The 9733-nt window shown below is 45.5% G+C and overlaps 1 protein-coding gene across 1 annotated transcript in view; it reads right to left on the reverse strand.

The window, feature by feature from the left end:
• LOC109923962 (rab GTPase-activating protein 1-like) overlaps nt 1-9017 on the reverse strand; it is a 133996-nt gene extending 124979 nt beyond the window's left edge. The window contains exon 1 of the mRNA XM_048601797.1: nt 8908-9017. The gene's annotated coding sequence lies outside the window, so the exon portion shown is untranslated. The remainder of the gene's footprint in view (nt 1-8907) is intronic.
• Between the last annotated feature and the right edge of the window lie 716 nt (nt 9018-9733).

Genomic DNA, 9733 nt, shown 5'->3' on the forward strand with positions numbered 1-9733 from the left:
TGTGGATAGGGCTTTAAACTAGGTAGTGATGAGCAGGTGGTTCAGTTGCATGGAAAAATTCAAGGGAGGAGAAGGTCATGGGTGGAGGGTTCAGTAGAGGTTATTGAAGTTTCCAGAAGTAGTAATAGGACAGAGAGTATGGAAAGAATCAAGAATCTAACTTCTGGGGCAGCAGATAACAGAACAACTGTGAGAAGGGGGCAGTCAACTCAGGACTGAGGGTGTTGTACTTAAATGAAAGCAGTATACGAAACACTGCATTGCAATGCAGATTGAAATTTGCAGATATGACATAAGTATCACAGATGTGGCTGCAAGGGGATCAGGGCTGGAAACTAAATATCCAATGACACATGTTCTATCGACAGGACAGGCAGATGGGCAGGGGGCATTGTTGCCTCATTAGTAAGAAATGAAATTAAAACAGTAGCAAGAAGTGACACAGAGTGAGAAAGTGTGGAATCAATGTGGGTAGAGTTGAGGTCCCGCAAGAAATAAAGACCCTGATGGGAGTTATGTACAGGGAGTACTCAGAATGTGGGAAAGAAAATAAGTCAGGAGATAGGGAAGGGCAATGTAAGGAAGGCAGCATTACCATCATCACAGGGGAATTCAATATGCAGATGGACAGGGAAAACCAGTTTTGTAGCGAGCTTAAGAAAAGAAATTCATGGAATGTCTACGAGATAGTCTTTTGGAGCAGCTTGTGGTAGAGGTCACTAGGGAACAGGCAATTCTGGATTTGCATCATTTTCTGCCACTTCCGCCACCTGCAATCTAATCTCACAACCAAAGATATATTTCCCTCCCCACCCCTATCTGCCTTCCAGAGGGACCGCTCTCTCCGCAACTCCCTCGTCTGCTCCACACTCCCCACTAGCCCCATCACCCCCAGCACCTTTCCCTGCAACTGCAGGAAGTGCTACACCTGCCCCTACACCTCCCCCCTCATCTCCATTCAAGCCACCAAAAAAACCTTCCACATCAGACAGATGTTCACCTGCACATCCACTAATGTGGTCTATTGTTTCCGCAGTTCCCGATGTGGCCTCCTGTACATTGGTGAGACCAAGCGGAGGCTTGGAGGCCACTTTTGTAAAGCACCTACGTTCGGTTCGCAACAAACGACAACACCTTCCAGTCGCGAACCACTTCAACTCCCCCTCCCACTCACTGGACAACATCTCCATCCTGGGCCTCCTCCAGGGTCACAATGACGCCACCCGGAAACTGGAGGAGCAACACCTCATATTCCGCCTTGGGACCCTACAACCCAATGGTCTCAATGTGGACTTTACTAGTTCCAAAATCTCCCCACCCCCGACCTCATCTCATGACCAACCCTCCCTCTCATCCCCGCCTCCTGGACCTGTCCATCTTCTCTGCCAACTGTCTGTTCTTCCCACCTGACTGACCAAGCCCCACCACTGCCTACCTGCACTCACCTATCACCATCCCACCTATCATCCCCAGCCCCACCCCTTCTCTCTCTATTTCAGAGCCCCCTAACCCTCTTCCATTTCTGAAGCAGGGTCCCCACCCAAAATATCAGCTTTCCTGCTCCTCTGATGCTGCCTGGCCTGCTGTGTTCATCCAGCTCCACACTGTGTTATCTTTGGATTCGGTGATGTATAATGAGGCAGGCTTGATCAGGGAGCCGAAGATGAAGGAACCTTTAGAGAGTGGTGACCATAAATATGCAGTTAGAGAGGGAGAAGGTGGAATCAGATGTAATGGTATTACAATTGAGTAAAGGTAACTACAAAGAAATGAGGGAGGAGCGGGCCAGCATTGATTGGAAGAGGAGCCTAGCGAGGCGGATGGTGGAGCAGCAATGGCAGGAGTTTCTGGGGGATAATGAAGGAGGCACAGCAGAAATTCATCCCAAGGAAGAAGAAGCATACTAAGGGGAGGTCAAGACAACCGTCAAAACAACAAGGGAAGTCAGGGACAGCATAAAAGCAAAAGGGAATGTATAAGATGTGGTAAAGGTTAGTGCAAAGGTAGAGGATTGGGAAGCCTTTAAAAACCAGTAGAGAACAACTGAAAAAGCAATAATGGGGAAGGAGGTGAAATGAGGGTAAGCTAGCTAGTAACATAAAAGAGGATTACAAGAGATTTTTGAGATACATAAAAGGTAAGAGTGAGACAAAAGTGGACATTGGACCACTGGAAATGAGGCTGCAGGTGTAGTAATGGGGAAAAAAGAAATGGTGGAGGAACTGAATAGGTACTTTATATCAGTCTTCACAGTGGAAGACAACTGTATACCAGAACTTCAAAAGTGTCAAGGGGCAGAGGCGAGAGTAGCGGCCATCACTAAGGAGAAGGTGCTGGGGAAGCTGAAAGGTCTGAAGGTGCATAAAATACCTGGATTGGATGGACTACGCTCCAGGGTTCTGCAGGAGATGGTTAAGGAGATTGCAGAGGCATTGGTGGTGATCTTTCAAGAATCAATGGAGTTATGGAGGGTTGCAGAGGACAGGAAAGTGGCTAATGTAACACCCCTGTTTAAGAAAGCAGAGAGGCAGAAGATGGGAAATTACAGGCCGGTTAGCTTGACCTCGGTCACTGGTAAGTTTTTAAGAGTCCATTATTAGGCATGAGATTGCAGAGTACTTGGAAGAGCATGGTAAAATGGGGCTGAGTCAGGACTGCTTCGTCAAGTGGAATTCATACCTGACAAATCTGTTAAAATTCTTTGAAGAGATAATGAACAAGTTAGATAAAGGAGAGCCAGTGGATGTCCAGAAAGCTTTCAACAAGGAGCTGTATGGGAGGCTGCTAAATAGGATAACAGCCCATGGTGTTGGGGCAAAGTACTGGCCTGGATAGAGGATTGGCTGACTGGCAGAAGTCTGAGTGTGTGGGAAACAGGGGTCTGTTTCAGGATAGCAGCCAGTGACTAGTGGAGTTCCACAGGGGTCAGTGTTGGGACCACATCTGTTCTCACATTATACATTAACAATCTGGACAAAGGAACTGAGAGCATTGTAGTTAAATTTGCAGATGTCACAAAGACAGGTGGAGGGACTGGCAGTGTTGGAGAAGCAGGGAGGATGCAGAAGAAAGTGGAAATGCTAGGATAGTGGGCAAAGAAATGGCAAATGGAATAACTGTGGCAAAGTGTGACGTTATGCACTTTGGTAGGAAGAATAGAATTGTAGACTATTTTGTAAATGGGGAAAGACTTCAGAAATCTGAAGCAGAAAGGAACTTGAAAATCCTCATTCGGGATTCTCTTAAAGATAACATGCCAGTTCAGTTAGTGGCTAGGACAGGCAGATGCAATGTTAGCATGCATTTCAAGAGGGCTAGAATACAAGAGCAGGATGTCATATGAGAAGTGGTCGAGGACTGTACACTATACTCAATGGAGTTTAGAAGGATGGGGGGGTGGATCTAATTGAAACTTACAGAATACAGAGAGGCCCAGATAGAGTGGATGTGGAGAAAATGTTTCTACCAGTTGGAGAGACACGGACCCAAGTACACAGCCTCAGAGTGAAGGGATGACCCTTTCAAACTGAGACGAGGAGGAATTTCTTCAGACCAAGTCTGTGGAACTCACTGCTGCAGAAGACTGTGGAGGCCAAGTCAATGAGTGTATTTAAGACAGAGATAGATAGATAATGTTCTTGATTATCAAGGGGATCAAGGGTTATGGGGAGAAGGCAGGAGAATGGGGTTGAGGAACATATCAGTCATGATCAAATGCAGGAGCAGACTTGATGGGCTGAATGGCCTAATTCTGCTCCTATATCTAATGGTCTTATGGTTCAGAATAAAAGTGGCGGGGTTACCCACGGAGTTCTTGTATTTGTAATTTGGAGCAGAAACTGTGTGCAACTCAGCACAATTAATAAACTTAAATTTTAACTGAATTTCTGTGATTTCCAAACTCAGAATGATGATACCTAGAAAGACTAGACCTTGGTTCCAATAACCCGAATGTTCTGGGCTCCCAATGCCCATTTTATACAGAATTATGGAGCATTTCAGAACATACTATTTGCCCAAGCATATACGTGTCAATGTTCCACATGAGCTCCCCACCGTCTCCATCTAATCCCATCAATACATCCTCCTATTCTTTTCTCCTACATGTGCCTACCTAAATCTCCATTAAATGCATTTTCTGGAGAAGTTTCCAAGTCCAGGGAATGAGCCCATAGCACCTTGACCTTGGCCAATGTTAACAATGCAAGCTTTGTAACACTGAAAAAAGACCGCAATGCCTCTATGCCCTGGATGAATTTCAGACGTTAGATGAGTGGTTTATAAAAACAGGATGCATTTTCACCTATTTTAGTATTTTAATATTCTATGCCAGTTGCCTAATCACCAAGAGCACTTTGCAGATTTTAAGAATGCAAATCACAGTTTTTTTTTAAACTAAAAGTGAATGTATTGCATGGATACATAATCTGCAAGAATATATATATTTTCTAGAGTACATTCAGTCAGGGCTCAATGTTTTCAAACCTTGTAGTTGCACAGTACTATTCAGCTGCAATGTTTTGTGATTAAGAAGGTGAACACTCTCATTAAAATGTCAGATAAATCTTTCAGGTTCCTCTATTCCCATATGTTCACAATCTATTCTTCCCGACAACACCGCTGTGCAGGTTAATGTGAACGTGACAGGCTAACAGACACCTCCTGCCCAGTCAGTGCACTGCTTCTAAAACAAGGAACGATTGTTCCATGGCACAGGGCTCATCAAACATAACAATGTGGAAGAAAAGCAGAACGTGGTGCATGTGATCAGCAGGTCAGGAAGTGTCTGAGAAGAGGTGGAGTGAGAAAGAGAGAAAAAGAGAGTGTGTGTGTTAACGTTTCAGGTCAATAACTTTTCATCAAGATTGGGAAAAGTTGGAAACATAATAAGATTTGAGAAAGAAGACCAACATTCATGTGCTGAATTAAGCAGCAGAAGACTTGCAGGGATTTACAAGGGGTTTATTGTAAATTTACAGCTTAGCCAGACAACAGTTTCCACTCTTTCACTCTGTTCCTTTCCTTGTCCAAAAACCAGCCTCCAGACCGAAACGAGAGAAGAATCCAGCTTTTTCTTTTAATCAACCTGTTCAGACATGTTATGACACAACTCTGCAACAAGTGCGACTTGAACTGGAGTTTCTGGCCCAAGGGTAGGCGATGGTCTAGTGTTATTATTGTAGACTATTAATCTAGAAACCCAGCTAATGTTCTGGGGACCTGGGTGCAAATCCCACCACGGCAGAAGATTTCAATAATTTTTAAAAAAAGAAGCCTGGAATTAAGAGTCTACTGATCACCATGAAACCATTGCTGATTGTCAGGAAAAACCCATCTGGTTCACTGGTGCCCTTTAGGGAAGGAAATCTGCCACTTTCACCTGGTCTGGCCTACATGTGACTCCAGACCCACAGCAATTACTGCCCCATCAGTCTCCTCTCGATCATCAGGAAAGTGATGGAAAGTGTCAGTAACAGTGCTATCAAACAGCACCTGCTCAGCAATAACCTGCGCAGTGACGCCCAGTTTGGGCTCCGCCAGGGCCACTCAGCTCTTGACCTCATTACAGCCTTGGTTCAAACATGGACAAAAGAGCTGAATTCCAGAGGTGAAGTGACAGTGACAGCCCTTGACATCAAGGCTACATTCAACCGAGTGTGGCGTCAAGGAGCCCTAGCAAAACTGGAATCAATGGGTATCGGGGGCAAACTCTCCAGTGGCTGGAGTTGTACCTGACACATAGGAAGATGGTTGTTGGAGGTCAATCATCTCAGCTCCAGCACACCTCTGCAGGAGTTCCTCAGCCCGAGACTACCTTCATCTGCTTCATCAATGACTTCCCTCTATCCTAAGGTCAGAAGTGGGGATGTTCGCCGATAATTGCATAATGTTCAGTACCATTCGTGACTCCTCAGATATTGAAGCAGTCTGTGTACAAATGCAACAAGATCTGGACAATATCTGGGCTTGGGCAGACAAGTGGCAAGTGACATTTGTGCCACACAAGTGCCAGGCTATGACCATCACCAATAAGAGACAATCTAATCACCGCCCCTTGACATTCAATGGTGTTACCATCACAGAATCCCCCACTATCAACATCCTGGGGGTTATCATTGACTAGAAACTCAACTGGACTCACCACATAAACACAGCGGCTCCAAGATCAGGTAAGAAGCTGGGAATACTGCGGCGAGTAATTCCCCTCCTGATTCCCCAAAGCCTGTCCACCATCTAGAAGGCACAAGTCAGGAGTGTGATGGAATACTCCCTACTTGCCTGGATAAGTGCAGCCCCAACAACATTCAAGAAGCTTGACACCATCCACGATAAAACAGCCCACTTGATTGAACTACATTTACAAACAACCACTCCCTCCACCACCGATGCTCAGTAACAGCAGTGTGTACTATTTATAAGATGCACTGCAGAAATTCACCAAAGATCCTCAGACAGCACTTTCCAAACCCACGACCACTTCCGTCCAGAAGGACAAGGACAGCAGATATATGGGAACACCACACCCTGCAAGTTCCCCTCCAAGCCACTCACCATCCTGACTTGGAAATAGATTGCTGTTCCTCACTGTTGCTGGGTCAAAATCCTGGAATTCCATCCCTAATGGCATTATGGGTCAACCTACAGCTGGTGGACTGCAGTGGTTCAAGAAGGCAGCTCTCTGCCATGGTGGGATTCGAACCTGGGTCCCCAGAACATTATCTGGGTCTCTGGATTAACAGTCCAATGATAATACCACTCGGCCATCACCTTCCCACTAGGGATGGGTAAGAAATGCTGGACAGCCAACAACACCCACATCCCACAAATGAATAGAAAAAAAAATTACCACTGTGCAACAAGACCCCTCAGAACCCAGCTCTGTCTTTTAAACTTTGAAAACCTCACCACCAAATCACCCAATTAAACAACTACACAGTTAACAATAAACAGGCACTGCCCATCAGGGGTCTTTTCTTTGTATCGACTTCGCATTAAGAGGCTGAACTCTGGATATTTCTAACCAAGCTGTTCAGAGATATTACTACACACCACTGGAGCAGGTGGAAATTGAATCCAGGCCTCCCAGGGTCACGACTACTGTGCCTCAAGGGGGAATATGCAATTTACTATCCACTTTCAGTGTCCACTTCATTTACTTGCGTGACCTTATAAACTGCTCATACACACGACATTGTAAAACACAAAGTATGATTGTATACAACACACACAGGCAGCAAATACATACACACACACACACACACACACACACACACACACACACACACACACAGCAACAGTGCAAAGGTGGAGCTCTGAAACAAAAACAGAGTAGCAGAGTATAGAGTCCAGTGACCCTTCTTCAGAACTGATAGGTGGTCAAAGACAGGAGATTGGATGGGAGGAAGGAGTGAGTGGATAGGTGGAGATGCAGTCCAGGGAGAAAGAATGACAGCTCGAGAGAGAAAGGGATGAATAATGATGAGCCAGGGAGAAAGAAAAGCTGCTAATGGGGACCATAAGTAGGTGAGAATGGGTTGGCTGTGCTGAAAAGCAGCCCATGTGATGACAAGACCTGGGGTGTGGGGTGGGGAAAGGACATGGAAGGTGGTGTTCGGGCCCTAAAATTACTGATCTCGATATGGAGTCCCAAAGGCTGCAGCGTCCCCAAACAGAAAATGAGACGGTGTTCTTACAGCTTGCACTGAGTTTCACTGGAGTACCATAGCAAGCCGAAGACAGAAATATTGGCCAGGGAACATGGTGGTCCGTTGAAGTGACAGACAACTGGAAGGTGAGGGTCATTTTTACAGACAGAATGTAGGCATTCCACAAAGTAGTCACCAGTCTGCGTTTCGTCTCTACAATGCAGTGAATACAGGATACTAGAAGGATCGAAATGCAGGTAAATCACTTCTTCACCTGTGTCTGGGGCCTTGGATAGTGATGAGGGAGGAGGTAAATGGGCAGTTCTGCGATTGCATGGGAAGGTGCCGTGGGGTTGTGGGGATGCGTTAGGAGTGGATCAGGGTGCTCCAGAGGGAATAGTCCCTATGGAACGCTCACAAGGGAGGGAGTGGAATATGTATCTGGTGGTGGCATCCCACTGTAGATGTCAGAAATGGTGGCGTGTAATCTTTTGGATCCGGATACAGGAGAGATGGAAAGCGAGGACCAGAAAGATCCTGTTGGTGTTGTGGGAGGGTGGAGAAGGGGTGAGGACAGAAGTGCAGGAGATGGGTCAGACACAGCTGAGGAAAAAGGTGGACATTTCTGAGGACCCCTGCAAAAGGTAGCATAATCAAAACAGATGTGACGGAGATGGAGAAATTGGGAGAATGGGATGGAGCCTTTACAGGAAGCAGGGTGTGAGGATGTAACAGGAACATTGTAATTCTGTACACAGCCAATACACATACATAAACACAAGAACAATGTAATGCTGTACATGGCTGATCCACATTCACAAATGCTGGGACTGTGCAATTCTACACATAATCCCTTCACACAGAACAGTATAATTCTAAACATAGCCAATACACATACTGACACACCTGACATCAACACAGGGACGGTGAGATTCAATGAACAGCCCAAATAAACACACACAAACACAGTAAAACACATCTCTGCTGCTGAACTGCAGATATAAAGACTTTTAATCAACATCATTAGTTAATTTCAAATAATGACTGAATATATTTTGAACGAATTAATTAGACTTCTTCAAACAGTGGATGAAGAGGAGCAGATATAGCTAACTGGACAATAGCTCAGCTAAGATTTAGCACTGAAGTTGATCTTCCAGCTAGGAATTATGTACAGAATGAAGTGGGTCAGTGCACTGGGATTCCATACGATACTTACCAGCAACTGCATCTCCATCAAAAGCAAACTGTAACTGCTTACCTTACAGATCTTGTACAACGAATCTTGCCCATCTCCATCAGTGTCCTTGAAGTAATCGTGGGCTGGGAAAGTCCGATTAATATCACGGGTAATGACATTTTCCTGAACGGAATCCTGTATGAAGAACAGAAATAAATTAAACACTGTGATTTACACTGCTATCGGAAATAAGGATGATTGACGGGAAGCATGTGCTGAATGCACAGTTTTTAACGTATTACTCAATAATCTTGTGAAATGCTGTTCAGTGAATACCTTCCTCGCCTGCATCTCTTTTTTCCAGTCACTCGTCCTTCGTTGCATCTTTAAAATCACAAAATCTCTACAGTGCCGAAAGAGGCTATTCAGCCCATTGACTCTCTGAAGAGCATCCCACCCAGACCCACGCCCCGACAATATTCCTGTAAACATGACCAATCCACCTCACCTACACATCCCTGAACGTTATGGGCAATTTCCCATGACCAATTTACCCAACTTACACAACTTTGGACTGTGGGAGAAAACCGGAGCATCTGGAGGAAACCCACACAGTCACGGGGAGAATGCGCAGACTTCAGACAGACAGTCGCCCGAGGGTGGAATCAAATGCAGGTCCTTGGCCCTGAGAGGCAGCAGTGCTAACCTCTGAGCCACCATGCCGCCCTTCTACCTTCCAATATCACTCACTGTTACCTGATCACTTCTTCATCAGTGCCTTTTTGCAATGACCTTACAATCAACTGTTTGTAATGTTTTCAATCTTTCTCTCTCTACCCTCTAATCCAGGCCTGTCTGTGGGACAGCCTGAGGACCACAGTGTGGTTTGTCAAGGGCTGCTAGCTGG

Source organism: Rhincodon typus, chromosome 10, assembly GCF_021869965.1.
Source record: "Rhincodon typus isolate 14 chromosome 10, sRhiTyp1.1, whole genome shotgun sequence".
NCBI lineage: Eukaryota > Metazoa > Chordata > Chondrichthyes > Orectolobiformes > Rhincodontidae > Rhincodon > Rhincodon typus.